General features: G+C 54.6%; 1 long non-coding RNA gene across 1 annotated transcript; it reads left to right on the top strand.

The window, feature by feature from the left end:
* Positions 1–579: 579 nt before the first annotated feature.
* Positions 580–19,014, top strand: LOC146395404 (uncharacterized). The gene is made up of 2 exons (XR_014832695.1): positions 580–3,095; positions 15,397–19,014. It is a non-coding gene; the product is annotated as an uncharacterized LOC146395404 (long non-coding RNA).
* Positions 19,015–19,386: the final 372 nt, after the last annotated feature.

Below are 19,386 nucleotides of genomic sequence, written 5' to 3'. Positions count from 1 at the left end.
CTGGGGTCGGTGCCAACCACAAGGATGAGTGGGGATGTGTAGCTGAGGGGGTGGGGGCGTTCAGAGGATGGAACCTTACTGCGAGGAAGCCTCAGGGTGAGGGGTTCTGGCTGAACTAACCCCCCAGGATTCTTGCTGAAGGCAGGCCAGCGTGACCAGATATCGCCCGGGGACGGGGCGGAGGCGGGGGTGGGGGTGGGGGGGACCAAATCAGACATCCAAGTGATCGGATTTTGGGAGCGAGGAGGATTCCCTCCAACTGACTCATCCGGAGTCTTGCTGCAGCTGGATTCTGCAGGAATGGTTTCCAGCAGAACGCCGGGGACGTGGGACCTGCACCCTTCCCCCACCAACCCCTCCAAGTCCATGGGTCTTCCTTTCAGGAAAAGAAAGAAAAAAAAAAAAAAAACTCACTTGACATCAATAATTACATCGTCCCCTCACTTAAAGACGCAAAAGCATCTCCAAGTCAGGTTTTGGGTACCAGCAGCCAGCGTGGGAAACCTTCTCCTTTCTCCTTCCCTTTCTCCTTCTTCTTCTCCTTCTCCTCCTTCTTCTTCCCCCCCCACTTCCTGCTCCTTTTTTTTTTTTTCCTTGGAAATTACTTCTCAGCTCTATTCATGGCTTTCGAAAACAACCCCGAGACAGTTCTCGCCATAAAGATGTGGGGAAGGAATTTATTTTCCATGCAGCAGAAGGCAGACGTTTCACTGACAGCACAGTGATCCAACGTGGGATGAAACTCCTCTTTCGCCACCCGGATGGTACTTGAAGACTTTGGAAATGCTAATTGTTCAGACCCAGACTCTCTGGTTTTTCAATATCGCGGGTCGCCTAGTAAATTTTGATGTCAGTTGCCTATTGATTTTGCAATTTCCTTGTTTCCCTTTCCCCGCCTCTCTGTCTTTGATTTTATTTATTAGAGCCTCAACCTCGCCAGGCATGCAAGCCTCAAGGTCTCCTCGTGTTGGCCGGGGTCCCAGGTCCACACCTGGCAATGGGCATTCTTTCTCTAAGTCTGCATTTGCTCAACCAGCTGCCCAGGGCCACAGGGACCAAAGGTGACTAAGACTCAGTTCCTCTTGGAGGAACTCAAGGTCCCATTGGGCAGAGGAGAGGACTATGAGCTCCAAGGAGTTCCTTCCACAGCGCAATGGATTGAGACGTCTACTTCAGCAGCTTGGGTTGCTAAAGAGGCATGGGTTCGATCCCCAGCCCAGTGCAGTGGGTTAAAAGCTCCGGTGTTGTCGCAGCTACTGCTCGGATTCAATCCCTGGCCAGGGATTGTTCATACACGGAGGGAGCAGCCATAAAAAATACATAAATAAATAGGAGACCCAGGCAAGTGTCACAAAGCAGGTGCTTCAATCCAGAGGCGCTGATTCCTGATCACAAGGCTTCTCCCAGGAAGGACTCGGGAAAGCCTGGTCTAAGTGGAGAAGGAGCGGAGATGGTGAAGGCTGACCGGTGATATGCCTCATGACGTCCCAGGGGTCGGTCACGCTGCAGGTGGTCACAGACCACGTCCCCGGCCAGCCGTGATTCTCGCCTCCATCAGGGGAACTGACACCCGGCAGCGGACATCTGGCTTCGTTGGAGTCTGAAGAGCCTTTTCCACTAGCTATGACTTCCTTTCCAGGCCCGTCATCAGCTCTCTGTTCAAGCAAAGCTGGAGAGGCAGTGGTTCTTCCTAGAGGAGGGGGTGTCCAAACAGGCCACAAACACGGTCAGACTGCACTGGCCTGGCCAGGATCGCAGATGCTGTGGAGTGTTCCAGGCTCCCCCCACGGAGAGCCACATCCAGGGGCTGGCAGGACCTTGGCTTCCGGAGACACTGATGCGAAAAATGCGCCAAGAAAAAAAACTCCCCTGAAATAAATTAATAACGACGACACTTCCCTCTAACGAGACCCCTGTGGCTGTTGGCATTTCCACCCTCAGAGCAGGTGAGGTCTGACCCCCTTCCCTCCTTCGTTGACGGGACAAGGACGGGACCAGGGGCTCCCGGCTGCAGACCACGCCACCTCGGGACAGGAGAGGAGACCTGGCTCCCTTCCTGGTCCCTCCACCGGGCCCCCTGGCCAGAGAGGCGACCCAGAAGTAGAGGCGGTTAGTCCATCGGAGGCCCTTTGCCTCCCCGAGCCTTGGTTTCCTCATCTGTAGAATGGAGGTTTAATAGAATATAGACTCTACCTTCAAGTCGTGTCCGTTAATCCCGTTACAATTATTAGCCCAGTTATACCACTTGGACTGTGTGCCCCGGGCTGGCGGCTGCTGTGCCTTCCTCAGATCCCTCGAAATGCAGCAGGATTGCAATCGGTTTTCCCTGGACTGCAGCACGGCTCAGGGTGGGCTCCAAACACATTGCAGAGGGGGAGGCGAGGGTCGTGAGAGGAACGGCTCCTGGGGTCCAGGGAGACCCCCAGGGCTGGCCCACCCTGGAGAAGCATCCAGAAGGGAGGGAGGGAGTACATGACAACGCCAGCTGGGGCTCTTCTTCAAGTGCGAGAGGTCAGCCAGAGCGCAGGCCTGCCGACCTGTTCAAGTTCAAGAGGCTTTTGAGGTTGGGTGTAGAGACGGAGAGGCTAATAAGGGGTCATTCCTGCCCGCCAGCTCGTCCTCGGCTGTCTGATGGTGGAGGCAGAAGAGAACCTGCTTTATTTCCAATTCCCACACCCACTTACGGCTGGATGGAAGGCTCCATGGACCGCGGGCAGCCAAGACCCGACATGGTCTCGCTACCATCCCGCCCTACACACGAGGAGCCTGCAGCATCACCACCAACCTGCCCGACCCTCGGTCCCACCTCGAGGTCCCAAGTGGGCCCTTGACAAGGAGCCTGGCCCCTGGGTCACAGGAGCCCCCAGGGGAGGGGAAGCCCTCTTCCCCGAGAAACAACCTTAAGGACACCTCAGCTTTTGTGCAGACATACTCATAATAAGATTATATGATGCGTGTTCTCCCTGCCTGATGTGGCCGTTCTCACAGAAGGAGCACTGGACCGGGAGTCCGAAGGTGCAGTTCCAGTTCTGGCGGCCCTGCCCCACCCCAGCCGAGCCCCCATCTGTAGTGTATAAACAACCTCTGCCGTTGAGGTAAGAGCCTCATATGGGTGTAAAGTGGATGGAGGGGGCAGCCACTCTGATGACGGGCTGGGGGTGCAGGTTGGGGTCTGCCCCGTCCCTCTGCCCTTGCTCGGCTGGGAGGACCGAGCCATGCAGCAGTGAATGAAAACTCTCTGTTGTCCTGAACCGTTTCTCTGCAACTCAGAACCCGGAGCACCCGCCTGCTCCATACCCCTGGATTTGAACACTCCCAATTCAAACCCAAGTCAGACGTGTCCTTTCAACCAGGACACGGAAGCCAGGACCTGGGTCTGTGGCAAGTTAGGCAGTGTCTTCAGGACACATGTGCACCAGGAACCGGGGCAAGGTTCACATTTGTTTAATTTTCATGGTAAACCTACTGCCCTCTCGTAGCTCAGACGGGGAACCTGAGGCTTACAGACCAGCAGAGACCTGTGTGAAAAGATCGACTGAACAGGTAGAAATGGTCAAACTAGGACTTGGGAACCTTTGTGGGTGTCGATGTGGAAAAATAGATCAGATAGACAGGAAGGGAGGGAGGAAAAAGGAAGGCGAGAAGGAGGAGGCGAGGGAGGGGGTCGGAGTTGCCTGAAAGGCAGAAACGATGTCTTAGGTTGAGAATACGGATTCAAACAGTGAATTGGAGTTTGTTCTTGTCTTTGTTTTGTGTGGGCGTTTCTTTTTGTTTGTTTATTATTATTGTTCCCTCTCCTTCAAGAAAATCACAGAAATAAATATTTCCTGATAATAAAATAAAGCCAGAACCCAGCCACCGCTCCTTCCTGCCGCTGCAGGCAGCCGTGCAGGACGGTGGATTATAGTGTCAGGAAGATGGGGGACGCGTGGCCTCCCACAGTCAATTAATGGCCATAATTACACACTGTAAACAGTCTCGGATATAATTAAGGCTGGAGGCCCAGAGCTGGGCGTGCTCCCCGTTGAGACTGGCATCACCAGACGTGGGGGCTGGAGGCTCCGCTCCCTCCAGGAGACATCAAAGCACCGTCTGGCCCTTGGGGCGACTGCAGCTTCCTCCCGCCTCCTCCCCTGCTCTCCTAGGACAGAGCCCGCCTGCCTGCCCGCCCGCCTAAGGAGGGAGGGGAGCCAGGTTCCAGCCAGGTGCCTGGCTCAGCAGAGGGGACCAGCTCTGTCCCAGTACCAATACCCAGACACAAAGCACCCAGTGACCCCCAGAGCCTCGTCCTGGAGAGGTGCCACTCCTGGGACCCCCTGAGCTCACCCTTCCCCTTCTCCCTCCCACCCAACTGCTGCACCCACAGCTCCAAAACCCACTTGGGGGCTCAAACCCTTAAACCTAGGGGTCCACCCTGAAGCATCCCTCTCATCTCTGATGTCCAGTCCATTCATTCATGTGTTTGGTTATTCCGTAAATTTTCCTGGGAGCCTCCCGTGACCAGACTCTGCGTCACCAATAAGGACCATGAGTTTTACCTCCTAAACATTCTCCATCTGCACCCCACCCGCCTGGAGCAAGCCCCCCCACCACCACCACCCCCATCCTCCCCCAACGCCTCGTCTCCGAGCCTGGAGAATCCAGGTCTGGTCGGGTCCTCTCTGCCTACACCCTAAGAGCTCGCCATTGTCCTTGTGATGGGGCAGTCCTTACCTGGCTGCACGATCTGGTCCCAGACTTGCCCTGTTCCTCTCTTGCGCCCTGAGCTCCAGCCACCCCGATCTCTCTGTCTTCCTGCTTCTGAGCCTTTGCACACACTGTTCCCTCTTCCAGGAATGTCCTCTTCCCATATTCTCTCCTCACCTAGAAAACCTCAGCGTCCATTTCTAACAGGTTTTCTTCAAAGGAACGTCCCCTGACCTTTGCTTGGGTCAAAGCCCCCAGTACACGGTCTTAGGATGTCATGACTTTACCTTTTGATCGTTACATATCTTTGGAATTCTGTGATAAATGCCTTCCCCTCTTAACCACGGTGTGTGAGGTCCATGAGAGCAGGGCTTTGTCTGGCTTGTTTATTGCTGTGTCTCCAGCTCCTGGAACGATGCCTCGCACCTAGTAGGTCTTCCCTTTTTGGAGTGAATGAGTGAATGAGTGAGCGAAGGCATGAGTGAATGAGTGAGCGAAGGCATCAGTGAATGGCTTGTAGCTTTTCCCTAAGACGCAGAGAGGCAATGTGTTGCAGTTTTTGACTTTTCTGCTTTTCTGTGAACCCCCTTGATTGTTCTATTTATTTTTGGTTCAGTGCTTGCCATTTGTCATTTCTGGTCTTCAAGTTCCCAGGTACTGTTAGGTTCAGGGTCATGGATTAATGATGGTTACAAATCATTTGCGATTCCTCCATTGAGAGGTCAAGTCCATGTTGCCTCCTCCTGAACCTGGGCTGGTCTCTGATGGACGTGACTCTGTCTGCTCCAGGCCTTGCCTTTACAAGGACCACCGGCTTCCACATCCTTCCCCGTGAAGTCCCAAGCCACCGTGCAAGGAGGCTGACTACCCTCAGATGGCCATGCTGCGAGGAAGCCCAAGCGCTCCACCTCGAGCTGCATGTAGAGAGAGCGAGGGAGAGATGTCTGGCCGGCCCCGGCTCCAGCCAGTCGAGTCAGCCCAGCTGACATCGTGGACATGTGCACCCCTGCTCTGCCTCACTTGCCCGACACACAGAACCCTGACACATGGTAATAAATGGCTATTTTAAGCCACGATGTTCAGGGCAGTGTGGTATATGCAGCAAGAGACAGCCAGAACAGAGGTTCCGCGGCTTTGGCAGAGAAGACAATACTTTCAAAGGTTTAAATAATGCCACCTCTGCCCCCACTCATCACATTTGCTGATCCTCCCACGAGAGCGCTTGCTCTTTTAAAGCCCTCTTCTAAGTAGAAGCAAACAGATCAGCAGCACATCCGTGGGTTTCTGACTTAGGGGGCAGGAACATTCCTTTGGTTTTGTGTTTTGGAGAGCCTTTCCTTGTGGTGTTTTATTTTTCCAAAACAGACTCTCAGCTGGCTTTTATTATCCATGTGACTGCTGGAAAATTCTAATCCCTAATGCAAGACCTATATTTTTTAAGCACATCGATCAGGAAAAGCAGGGAAAATACCATATTCAGAAGTGACGCATTCGTGTGTGTGTGTGTGTGTGTGTGTGTGTGTGTGTGTGTGTGTGTTGGGGGAGGGGTATCTCTGAAACCAGACAACCTGCCACTTCTTTTCAGCACCCAGTCCCGGCCTGGAGCTCACCTTCCGAGAGAGCGAGAACCCTGGATGTGAGATCGGGTGGAGAGGTGGGCAGAATTGGTTGAATAGTTGAAAGCTTGGTCTTCTCTGGCCAGCAGACCTGATCCTTTCTCTGGTCATCGGTCCCTGGGTTGTGTCTCTCAGCTGAACAGAAGTTGCCCCTGTGAAGGTGGGCTCTGAGGGTCTTGTCTGAAGCTGGAAATGCCCTTGGGACCCTCAGCCCACACCTCCTTCTGCAGAGATGCACACAGCATGGCAGGCAGGCATAGGGGCCAGCTGTGCAACAGCTCAGCATCTGATACTTACCGGCAGCTTCCGGGGCTCCCATCAACACCTTTCTCAGACTGGCTCCCTGGGAGAATGTCTGGGCAACTCCATGGTGGCGGGGGCGGGACATCAGCAGGCAGGTGCACCTGGAGGGGGAGAAAGTGTCTCTCTCTCCTTGTGGCGTGGTTGTTTCCTTCCGGGGAAGGGAGCCAGCTACTTGGCTGCTGACAATAATGAAGCGTGGAAGAGGGGCCTCAGGAAGAGAGAGAGAGACTGGGGGGAGGTTTGCGTGACCCTAAAATTCTGGGGGAAGGGAAACAGACTTGTCAGGGGGAAGCAGAATTTGGAGAGTTTGGTGGGACCCCTGGGGCAGACCAGGCTGAGTCCGGCTGGGGTGGAGAGAGAGTGGAGGGGCCGATGGTCAGAGTGTCCCAGAAGGACCCCAGGGGAGGAGAAGCCACCAGGGGGACGTCCAGAGAGGGCCTCGTCAGAGGAGCAGGGGGTCTGGCTGGTGTTCACATGGTCCAGATCCTTCGGTTTTACAACCTGCTCTCCACCCAGAGGGCCAGGCATCTTCTCTGAACCTAGTTAAGCCCTGTCGTGCTCACTCTGCTTCACACCTGCTCAGTGTCCCAGGAGAGAGGCTGCCTTCTCTCCCCGCCTCTCACTCCCCGTGAACCAGCAGGTCTGCCAGGCCCAGAGCAGGCTCCGGCTTGTCCCACTAGAGAGGCTTTCTCAGGTCCCCTCACTCCCACCCAACACAAAAAGCAATTCTAAGAGCGTTTGCAAATCTGAATGTAAAACAATATGTCTTCAAGGGAGTTCCTGTCGTGGCTCAGCGGAAACGAATCTGACTAGGATCCATGAGGACGCAGGTTCGATCCCTGGCCTCGCTCAGTGGGTTAAGGATCTGGCGCTGCTGTGAGCTGTGGTGTGGGTCGCAGATGCGGCTTGGATCTGGCGCTGCTATGGCTGTGGCGTAGGCCAGCAGCTACAGCTCCAATTTTTTTTTTTTTTTTCTTTTTGCCTTTTTGCTATTTCTTGGGCCGCTCCCGCGGCATATGGAGGTTCCCAGGCTAGGGGTGTAATCGGAGCTGTAGCCGCCAGCCTACGCCAGAGCCACAGCAACGCAGGATCCGAGCCACGTCTGCAACCTACACCACAGCTCACGGCAACACCGGATCGTTAACCCACTGAGCAAGGGCAGGGACCGAACCCGCAACCTCATGGTTCCTAGTCGGATTCGTTAACCACTGCGCCACGGCGGGAACTCCTACAGCTCCAATTTGACCCCTAGCCTGGGAACCTCCATATGCTGTGCGTGTGGCCCTAAAAAGACCAAAAAAAAAAAATATATATATATATATATATATGGCTTTAAGAGGAACACGTAAGGAGTTCCCATCATGGCGCAGTGGTTAACAAATCCAACTAGGAACCATGAGGTTGCAGGTTCGATCCCTGGCCTTACTCGATGGGTTAAGGATCCGGCATTGCCGTGAGCTGTGGTGTGGGTCGCAGACGCAGCTCGGATCTGGTGTTGCTGTGGCTGTGGCGTGGGCTGGCAGTTACAGCTCCAATTCGACTCCTAGCCTGAGAACCTCCGTGTGCTGCGGGATTGGCTCTAGGAAAGGCAAAAAGACAAAAAAAAAAAAAAAAAAAAAAAAAAGAGGAACACATAAGAAATGCTCTTTATGCCTTGGGTTAGGCAAAGAGTTCTGAAGCAGGACACAAAAAGCCGTGACAAAGAGGAAAATGTTGCGAAGTCAGATGGCATTGTGCGAACTAGGCATCAAAAGGAATCTGTAAGGTTGTAAGCGGCAGGCCACAGAGTGACACAAAACATTCACAACACAGATTTTCAACAGAAGACTTGTCTGCCTAGGGTCTATAAAGAACACCTACAAGTCAATGAGAGAAAGATGGACAACCCGTAAGAAAGATTAGGCGCGGACGTGCAAAGGCACAGGGCACATTCCAGTGGCCGATCAACACATCAGAGAGGGTTCGTTGGGTTCAGCCACGAGGGAATGCAAATAAAAGCCTGCGTGAGAGACCGTGTCCACGCGCACACCAGAATTAGTCGAATCTAAAACTCGGGCAGCACCCCCTGTGGGCTAAGTGCTAGTGTGAGCCTGAACTGGTTCGACTTTGGATGATGGTTTGGCAGCATCTCGTAAAGCCAAATGTGTTTATACCTTAGGCTGGCTCCCTTCCATTCCCGAGCTCTGATAATGGTTAGCATCTCTTAGTCATAAAGTATTTTAAAACTAGGTATGTGTGATGTTTTATCAGACAGACTGCTGTTGCGCACTTAAGAGACTATTGTGTAAACATAAGTTTTATGGGCAGTGGGAAACCAAAAACTTCACGTGACCGGCTTTATTGCCATTGCGTTTTGGGGTTGTGCTCTGCAACGGAGGCTGGAAGCTCTCCTAGGTCGGCTGGGCTGGGGCAGGAGCCACGAGGCTCACACCCTGCCTTGTAGGCAGCTCTCAGGCTTGTGCTTGGGAGAAGCCAGGCGCGGCCGCAGGCTCAGGTGGCGTCCTTCCATCTGCACACAGTTCAGGAGGAGAAAAAACCCATCATGGGGACAGATGGGGCGTGGGGATCTACCCGGGGCTGTTCCTTGTCTGCACGTGGGTCGGTCACTTTGTGAAGAAGACTCACAGAACGGAACACTTGCGGGTTCTGCCCTTTGCCAAATGTGAGTTAGAGGTCTATTAACATTTACCTAAAAAGTCAATAAAAAGAAAGAAAGCAGGCCTGTACCCCAGATCTTCGCTCTCCCGAGAACCCATTTCATTTTTTGAATGGTGCCAGAGTTCCCACTGTGGCTCAGCGGGTTAAGAACCTGACACAGCATCTGAGAGAAGGCAGGTTTGATCCCCGGCCTGGCTCAGCGGGTTAAGGATCCGGCCTTGCCGTGAGCTGTGGTGTAGGTCACAGTGCGGCTCGGATCCCGCGTGGCTGTGGCTGTGGTGTAGGCCGGCAGCTGCAGCTCTGATTCAACCCCTGGCCTGGGAACCTCCATATGCCGAAGGTGCGGCCCTGAAAAGAAACAAACAAATGAGCCAACTTTCCTTGTTGTACCTGTAATAGGGAGTCACAAGGAGACTGTGGGACCTAATTCTGAAAGTCCAAAGAGTGATTCTGCCCTTTATCTGCTGTGTGACTTCAGGCAGATTGCACCTGCACCTCTGTTTCTCCATCTGTGAAACAGAAGGGAGGGAAGTGGGGGCTGGCGCCTGCCGCCCGGGGATTTCTGGGGTCATCATAACTCTCCCCGGTCTCTGAGCTCATCTTGGGAACACGCAGTCCATCTCCGTGGCTGAAAGGCCAGCTTTGAGGGAGCAGGAGTCTTGTCCGTTTTCCTGGGACGCCGCTTGGCCACTGCAAGAATTCAAGCGATATTCACCCAATGACTGAGCAGAGGTTGAAGACCCTGGGGGCTTTGAGAAAAGGAGGCATTCCTGGCCCAAGAGCAAAGCTGGTGGCAGTTCCGGGGAGCCAGAGGGACCAGTGGGGCCCTCTGGGTCCCCTATGCGTTCAGCACCCAGAAGCGGCTGCTCCTGGAAACAGCATAGCTTCCAGCCGACAGGAACCTTGGGATGGAAGGGAAAGAAAGGGGACGAGGCCCCATGGGACATGACACCCCCTCTCCCTTGCACACGGCTGGGAGCCCAGCTTTTCGCGCAAGAGGAAACCTCCAGGGACTCTCCAGCCAGGGTGGGCGAACTTGGCATGTTTTTTAAGCTCTGCCAAGACGACCAAAGACCAGGAGCGTGCCCCCTGGAGGCCTGGAACCCCATGTTAGGTCCCGCTGTCCCCCCGCCTCAACTCCTGACATCTGAGCCCGGGAGGGGAACAGGAGGCCGCGCTGGAGTTCCCCCCGGAGGTGGTGGGGACAGTGCCACCACCGTGCTCCCCCCTTTCCCAGCGAGCTCTGTTTGACAGGACGTAATAAAAAGTCTTTTAATCTTTGTCACCGTGGGTAGGCGGAGAGGCCAAAAGTCTCTATGTTTTAAAGGGAAATTTTAATTAGTATGTAAATTCGACTGGCGGCATTAAAATGTCATTTGCTAAGTAAATGTTGCTGCACTCGGAGTTCAGGTATTTATTTGATCCCGTCCTGCCAAGGTGCCTTTGTGGGTCTCCTCAGTGTAATAACAGCATTTCAAAAACAAAATGAAATTCTCCCTGTGTTACAATGCACCCGGGTTACGGCTCCGCCGCCGGCAGTGTGACTGGAATATTTTAAGGCAGCATCCACGGGCTCTGGCAGCCACACGTGTGTCCCCTCCTGCCTGCCTGTCTGAGACGGCCCCAGGGGTCTGCGACGGAGACCCTTGCATCCCTGCGTCCGGACCCCCATCATCTGGCTGGTGGCCTCTGGGGCGACTGCCGGCTAAGTGCCAGGGGCAGACATGGTGGGCATTCAGGCTCTCAGATGAGGGGCGACCTCTGAGGGATCAAATCAGATCCCAGCCTCCAGAAACACCACGAGGAGCCACCGCAGGGGGAGGCGGGGGACGGAAGGCGATGCTGGGGCCAAGTTCTCCTCCATCCAAAGATAAATGACGATTTAATGCTGGGAGTCTTTCAATGACCTCGAATTTCCGCCAGTAGTGATCAAAGCATCTCCCGAACGTTAATTGAGCTGCACTATGCCACCCCCGTGTCATGGGTGTGCAGGCATGGGTGTACGCGGGTTTGGAGGGGCGGTGCACGCCTGCAGTTCCAAGCTGGCTGCCCCCCGCAGCAGGAGACCATTTAGCTCCCAGCCCCGACTAGACAGCAGGAGTGCCGGGTCTGATCGCGCTATGTGTGCGTGTATGCGTGTGTTTGCACGTGTGTACGTGTGTGCGCGCGTGTGTGCTGGAGGTAATTCTGAAGATCTTTGCATTTGCCAGATGCACAGACTTAGGGCCTCCCACCCCTCCAGCTTCCCTCCCCTAACCCACCTGTCACCCCCTGTTGGAGGAGCGTGAATTGGGGTGTTTTCAGGAGCCGGGGAGGGGCTGGGACAAGCGTGTTGGTTCTGCTGCCAGCCCTGCGGCTCATCAGCTGTGAAAGCTCCATCTCCTCCTGAATCATTGTCCCCGCCTCCCCCGCATCCTGCTCCCAGAACCCCATCTTCTCCAAGTCAGAGAGTGGCATACAGGGGTCGGGGGGCCAAACTCAAAGCCAGGGCGTCCTCTGGGGCTGGCCTTGGGGGGGCCATCCTCGGAGACAAGCAGAGAGGAAGGAAGGAAGGGCGTGAGTGCAGGCCAGGCAGAAATGGGAGGTTTCTGGTCACTTTATAGGTGTTAAGTGACCACGTGGGAGCCCCCAGCCCTCTGGCAATCAAGCCTGCCCAGCCCGCCAGAGCGCCAAATGGTGCTGTGATAACACCCTGCCTTTGCCTGCTGAACCGTTCCGTTGTAGAGCCCAACAATCCCAGTCCACAGGTGCCCCTTCCCCCAGCACCCCGTCCGGACCTCCCACCCGTGCTGGAAGAAGACAAACACTCAAGTTAGTGGCACGCGGGTTTCAATACAGCTCTTCTCATCCTCTCATTCTTACAGTCACTAAAAGCATTAGCTGAGGGCTTCCTAGGCCATGACCTTGACCCTCGACCCTTGAGCAGAGCAATGGTTTAAAAGGCGGGCTCTAGTGGTGGGAATCAGGCTGAAATCTTGGTGCAGTTACTTCCTGGCTGTGTGAGGTTAATGAACCTCTCTGAGCCTCGGGGTCCTCGTGGGTCTGTTGGTGATGATGCAAAAACAGGGCATCAGCAAAGCACGGCACAGCCCAGGTCATGCGTGGAGCCCTTGGGGAGCAGCCGGTCTGAGTATTGCTGCGGGAGCTTCCAGCCCCTTCCGAACCTAGAGCCTTCCTGACGCAAGTCCTGCCACTCGAGAGGAAGGGCTGGGTTTGGGGTTGTGGTTCCCCAACAACTTCATGGAAGGAGCGCCTTCCTGGGCAGAGAGTTCTTCCCAAATCTCCTGCCGCGTTCCAGTCTCCAGAGTTTCCAGACTTCTAGAACCTGAAAAGCTGTAACTGCAAAAATGCTTAGGTGGGCTTGGAGGGAGGAACTGGGATGAGGCTTTGTCCCCTAAAAGATGAGACTCGGCTTGACCTCCTCCTCCTGGTCCCCTCAAAGGGCCTTTCAGCAAAGCCGGTGGGCTGGTCAGTGAGGGTGTGTGAGGGGTGCACCCAGGAAGCAGCCGTCCACTGCAGCATCTCTAGCAATGAAGGGCTGGTCACTGGTCCTCGCCCGGGCTGCACAGGAATCACCCAGGGAGTCTTGAAACTGCTGACCCACTCCACGAGGCTGATTTAATTGGCCGGAGGGTGGTCTGAAGATCAGTGGGTCTTAACACCTCCGGAGGTGATTCCTTGTGCAGCCAGGGCTGAGAACCCTGGTTCCGGGCTACAGTGGGCAAGACCGCAAGTGAGAGATCAGTTAGCGGCAGAAGCTTCTGCATGAGGCCAGGAGCCAGGATCTCTTGGGAGAAAAATTTGTGGGTCCCAGTTACAAGCTGTACTTGGAAAAGGTCGGTGAGTGCCACGTGGGTTTGGCTCCAGTGTGGAGGGCACAGGAGTGCCATCTTGGTTCCCAGGGCTCAGTCCCCACCCCCTCCTGACGTGTCCTCAGAGGACGGACACCAGCCTGAGGGGCGGCAGTGTCTGTCTCAGCTCCGAGGAGCCTGGGGTGGTATTTAACTCCCACTCACCCCTGAACATCTGTGCATTCACGGATTCACTCGTCTGACCTTTACTGAAAACTACCTATATGCCTGGCATCATTCTAGATTTGTAGACACAGCCAGGAAAAAGCTAAGACACTTGCCCTCAAGGAGCCTACAGTCTAATAGGGAAACAAACAGGACATGGGTTCATGTGAAAAAACGCAAGGAGTTCCCACTGTGGAGCAGTGGGTTAAGAATCCGTCTTCAGGAGTTCCCGTCGTGGCGCAGTGGTTAACGAATCCGACTAGGAACCATGAGGTTGCGGGTTCGGTCCCTGCCCTTGCTCAGTGGGTTAAGGATCCGGCGTTGCCGTGAGCTGTGGTGTAGGTTGCAGACGCGGCTCGGATCCCGCGTTGCTGTGGCTCTGGCGTAGGCCGGTGGCTACAGCTCCGATTCAACCCCTAGCCTGGGAACCTCCATATGCCGCGGAAGCGGCCCAAGAGATAGCAACAACAACAACAACAAAAGACAAAAAAAAAAAAAAAAAAAGAATCCGTCTTCAGCAGCTTGGGTCACCGTAGAGGTGCAGGTTCAATCCCTGGCCCCGTGCAGTTAAAAGAATCTGTGTGGCACTGTCACAGCTGTAGGAGAGGTGGCAGCTGTGACTGGGATTCAATCCCTTGCCTGGGAAGTTCCATGTGCCCTGGGTGCGGCCATAAAATAAAATAAATAAAATAGCAAGAAAATTTCAGGAAGCGGTAAGTACCTCAGAGACGATCAAAGAGCTTTTCACTTGTAAAATGAGGGTTATAATAAAACACGTCGAGGGGGGTGCCCGTCACGGCGCAGCGGAAACGAATCCGACTAGGAACCATGGGGTTGCGAGTTCGATCCCTGGCCTCGCTCAGTGGATTAAGGATCCAGTGTTGCCGCGAGCTGTGGTGTAGGTCGAAGATGCGGCTCGGATCCCGCGTTGCTGTGGCTACAGCTCTGATTAGACCCCTAGCCTGGGAAACTCCATATGCCTTGGGTGCGGCCCTAAAAAGACAAAAAAACAAAACAAAACAAAACAAAAAACCTCAAGGTCAACTTAAATTAAAGATATCATAAAAATGTGCACGGCCTGGGAACAGGTGTCCAGGGGGCATTCCGAGCTTACCTGCAAGTCTTGGTAAGAAGAACCAAGGTGGCGTAAGAAGCCACGCTGTGTATCGGGGTGTGAGAATAAGTCAGAGATGCAACGAAGGGGAGGGACGAGGGCCTTCTCGGGCTCGACAGGAGGCGCTAGCATCAGCGCTGGGTCCAGTTTATTTAGCATTTCCCTAAACAGCAATCGTCTCCCGTCAGGTTTAGGAACTCGGATGGTTCTCATGAGCCAGGCCACCCTGGGCAAGTCCTCTAATTCCATCCTGTCGTAGGTGAAATTGGGAATTCCAGTTGGAGAGGAAAATCTGCGTTAAGTAGAAATGGTTGGGGGGTGGGAGGGACTCAGGATTTGGCCCAGAAAGAGCCTCAGACTGACGGCCTGTAGGTTGTGCTCACCAGCCAGAAAGGGGCTCTAGGGTCCCCAAAGGTGGAGTCTGGAAAAGGGCCAGCTCCAGACCTGGGGGTGCAATTGGTGCCTGCGCCAGTGCCTGGCATGTAGCTGACGCTCAGTTCATGTTTGCGGAAAAGCAGATGACACTCTCGGTCAGCTGCGCACGGGGCAGAGAGGCAGTCACCTCCACCACTAGCTGGAGCCCGCAGCTGCCCCCCCCCGGTCCCCCAGGAAGTCTGGGGGGGAAGGGGGCAGGGCACCGACTCCGATGTTTTAACACTTAAAGGACTCCTTTAAAGACCAGCCAAGGAGTTCCCCAGGGGCTCAGTGGGTTAAGGATCCTGTGCTGTCACTGCAGTGGTAAGGCTTCCATCCCTGGCCCCGGAACGTCCTCATGCTGTGGGCGTGGCCACAGTGCAATAAAGACCAGCTGCAATAAAAAGTGACCTCATCTCATAAGCGATGTTGAAAGGGGACTCTGCAGGGGTCCCGGGGTCTGGAGGCTGCGAGCAGCCTGGCGTACGTCCCCACTGGAACCCTTGCCCCATGGGGGGCTCACTCCCTCCCCCGAACATCACACCAGGCCGAGGGGCACAGCTCAGCTCTCCTCCTTTGGTTTCCCCAGAGTGGGAGCCAACCCAGGACCGTTCCTCCTGCTCCAATCAGCTCTTTAGCTGCAAAGACACGTCCAGGGCGCCTCCTGCCGCTGCCGCGGGTCTGTGCATCCTGTTCGCCCGCCTCCACACGGCAGCCTGGCTGCCCCAGCACCCTGGGACCCAGCGATGCCGTCACCCCACTGCTCCTGCTGGAAACCCGAGGTCACTCTTGTCTCCTCTTTCATCCACACCCTGCAAGCTCTCGCCAGAATCTGCCCGCGCATCTCGCAACCCTGCCTGGGTCTCGCCACCGTCCTGGCCTCAGGGTGACCATCCTGGCCTCAGCCCAGTCGCCCGAAAGGCCCTGGCAGGAGGTGGGTCCCACCTGGCCATCCCGTTCCACGCCCTCCCCGCCCTGCTGCTCCTTCCTGAGGGACGTGGCCCCCTGGGCTCACCCCACAGCTCTGTAGAGGGAAACTCCGCCCACGGACCCCCTTGTGGGCCTTCCCTGGGCACCCACTCCCCCTAACCAGCCCCTGAATTCCTTACTGGACGATGCCGAGGCAGACCCTTCTAGGAGGCTCCTGATTGCCCCAACCAGGTCGGGTACCCAACTCCTGCCCCTTCTAAGATTCCTGGGGGCTCAGACCAAGTCCGCCTGGGCCCAGCGCCCTCCTGAAAGCCGGGTGTCGCATGTGCCTGTTTCATGAGCATCCGCCACTCTGCTCATTGGACATTTATTACGTGTGGGTCGTCTAAGTCATTCTGAGGAGTAATTGTCTCGTTGACTCTTTGCCACAAGCGTGAAGGACTCTTTTTTGTGCACGTTTTACTGACGAGGGAATTGGGACAGAGAGGTGAGCTTGCCCGGGACACAGCCTGGAGCACAGACCTGGGAAGCAAAGCCCGGGCCGACGGGCCGAAGGACCTGCTCCCAAGCGTTGCTTCTCTGCGGCGCCGTCACCAGTGGCATGAGTCTGCGAACAGAGGAGTGAGTGGAGGAGGCGAGGAGGCATCGTGTTCGTCGTGGTGGGCTCTGGGCCCGCGGCCTTGACTTGGGGGTGAGCTGGGGCACCCCTGCCCTCTCCAGCCCTCCCTTTCTCCTGCGGAACCTCTGGCTCTTCCCGCGTTTCAGTGGATTATCTCTTTGCGTCGTCCTTGCCTTGGTAGCTGGCGCCTACTCCACCCCAGCCTGGGTTCCCGGGGGAGCAGTGGAGGGGCTGTGCTGGATGGAGCCACCCAAACCGAAGACCCCAACTGGGCAGAACACACTCACGCCAGACCTTTCTTCATTTCCAAGTGCTGTGACCCTTGGGGGCAAACGCGGGACAGGACGTGGGTCTGGGGACTCTGAGCTCTGCCTCCCAGGCTGTTTGGATTCTCATTTCAATTTTTCCGTCCAGTTCCAGGCATGGCTGGTTTGCTGGGCCGCCCGGAGAGAGACATAAAGTATTCACGGTTATCAACTCATCAGCCCACGAAATAAATTGCCCCCCTGGAATGCATTTGAACTCTCCCTCCTACGAGTCCAGGGCCACGTATTCCTGTGTTTGCAGACTGGCATCACTGCCCATCCTTCAGCGTATGGATGGGCCCGTTGGAGGTACTTCTGGGGGCACTGGGGCACCAGGCACGCAGATTCGTCCCGAGGGCACCTGCTGTGTGCCTGGTTTGTTCCACACTCATCTTCATTTCATGTTAGTGATGCGAGATCCTGCAAAGTCAGAGCCTTCTGAAGGTCAGGTCTGGTGCTTAGGGTTTGCGAGGCAGGTTCGAGTCTGCCTGATGCCACAGCTGTTGTGCCATTTGGTCCTGACCAAGGCACCTTTAAAATTTTTTCCCGGATTAGTCCAGCCTCTGTTTTTTCTATCACCTTAAAGAGAATAAAAAGCTTACATGGTCTCATTATCAAAGCTTGATACACAAGTTCCGGTTGTGGCCCCAGCAGGTTAAGGACACAACATCGTGTCTGAGAGGATGCAGGTTCAATCTCTGGCCTCCGGCATAGCCACAAACTGTGGTGTAGATCGCAGATGGGGCTCAGATCCCGCTTTGCTGTGGCTGTGGTGTTCGACCCCTAGCCTGGGAACTTCCATATGCCGCAGGTGCATTGGTAAAATGAAACAAAAGTTGGTACACACGGTCTAAAAATTTTGTGTGCAACACATGAGACTATTGGTGTGTAAAGTTGCAGAGGGCTCTAAATGGAATCCTCTTTCCTGAACTGCTTTTTCTGAAAGCATCACAGCTCATGAAACTAAGGCCGCACCAGTGTTCCACCAACACCTTCTCCAGTCTGAAGAGGTTTAAACTACTGACCAAGAAGGGAGAGTTACACCCAGAGAGTCAAGGCCAGAGGAATGGGCCCTATCATTCATTTCAGCAAAATTTCAGGGAGCGCCCATGGTGGCTCAGTAGTAACAAACCCGACTAGTATCCATGAGGACGCAGGTTCGGCCCCTCGCTTTGCTCAGTGGGTTAAGAATCTGGCATTGCCATGAGCTGTGGTGTAGACTGAAGACACGGCTCGGATCTGGTCTTGCTGTGGCTGTGGTGTAGGCCAGTGGCTACGGTTCTAATTCGACCCCTAGCCTGGAAACTTCCATATGCGGCAGCTGGAGCCCTAAAAAGACAAAAAAAAATAAATTTCAGTACAACAAAATTCCAAGACAACAACAAATCTTTTCACTCAGCCTGGAGCCTGGCTGGATTGAAATGGACCTGCATTATTCTGATGAATAATTAGCGCCTATTATTTTTATCATCTTTGAATTAAAAGCAACAACAACAACACGTGCTGAACCCAGAGGGCTCCCATCGCACATCAGTAGAAATGCGTGTGGTATTTATCCTGTGTGATAATGACGAATATTACTGTGTCAGGGGAAAAACCTTCTAAATACAAGCAATGATGACAAACACCCAGCTCTTTTTAGTTGTTTTATGGACGCCGCATACCTGCTGAGTTCTTGCTGAGTTCTCATTGAATATTTGCATCCTCTTGTTTGATGTGGGTTTTGACAGGTTGTTTTCTGCCTTCGTGAGCTGACCTCTGCTCCTCTTCAGGGGAGGGGCCGGCGGCCATCCGAAGGGGCTGGGCTGGGGTTGTCGCTGTCCAGAGCCAGGGGTGGAGGCCAGGAGCACCAGGGTTTGGATGAGGCAGCATCTCCAGGTGCAGGTGGGATGGGTGGCCTGGGAGAGAGGCCTGGGCATCCAGGGAGAAGGTGAGGGAGGCCACGTAACATGCAGCCACTCCTGGCCGGGATGGGCAATGGAGGGGAGCATTTATGCCAGGACAGCAGCAGGGGACCCAGGCTGCTGGGGACAATGGAGGATGTGGCCGCTGACTGAGACATCCTTGTGATGGTGCCAGCAGGGATGGGAGTGCCAGAGCTGGTTCTCTCTGGCTGTTACAAGGACTCCTTCAGCCCAACCCTGTGGAGCTGAGGAATAGCATTCTTTTTTTTTTTTTTTTTTTTCCCACTGTACAGCAAGGGGATCAGGTTATCCTTATATGTATATATTACAATTACATTTTTTCCCCACCCTTTATTCTGTTGCAATATGAGTATCTAGACAAAGTTCTCAATGCGGAACAGCATTCTTTGTGGACGTTCATAGCTACAATAAAGCGCTTGCTTTGTGTCCTGTGCTGTCATCCTTTGTGGATTAGTAAATCTGAAAGGACAGACACAATTTCAAGTTTTTCAGTGACGGCTACGCATCAGCCACCACATCAGACATGTAGCAAGCATTCCTTCTTTGGCTGGTCCTAGCAACCCCAGGATCCCCACTCTGCAGACAAGGATCAAGGCAGCTGCCCCATGACTGTTTGGCCAAGGTCACACAACTCAGAAGGGGTAAAGTCAGGATTTGAAAACAGGTCCAGGAGTCCCATCGTGGCACAGAGGAAATGAATCTGACTAGGAACCATGAGGTTGCGGGTTCAATCCCTGGCCTCGTTCAGTGGGTTAAGGATCTGGCATTGCCGTGAGCTGTGGTGTAGGTCACAGACGTGG

This window comes from Sus scrofa, chromosome 17, assembly GCF_054392235.1.
Source record: "Sus scrofa isolate SSC_HxYL_T2T_F1_AM1 chromosome 17, Sscrofa_HxYL_maternal_Yorkshire_Landrace_v2.0, whole genome shotgun sequence".
Taxonomy (NCBI): domain Eukaryota; kingdom Metazoa; phylum Chordata; class Mammalia; order Artiodactyla; family Suidae; genus Sus; species Sus scrofa.
This window is presented reverse-complemented; position numbering and strand designations above follow the sequence as displayed.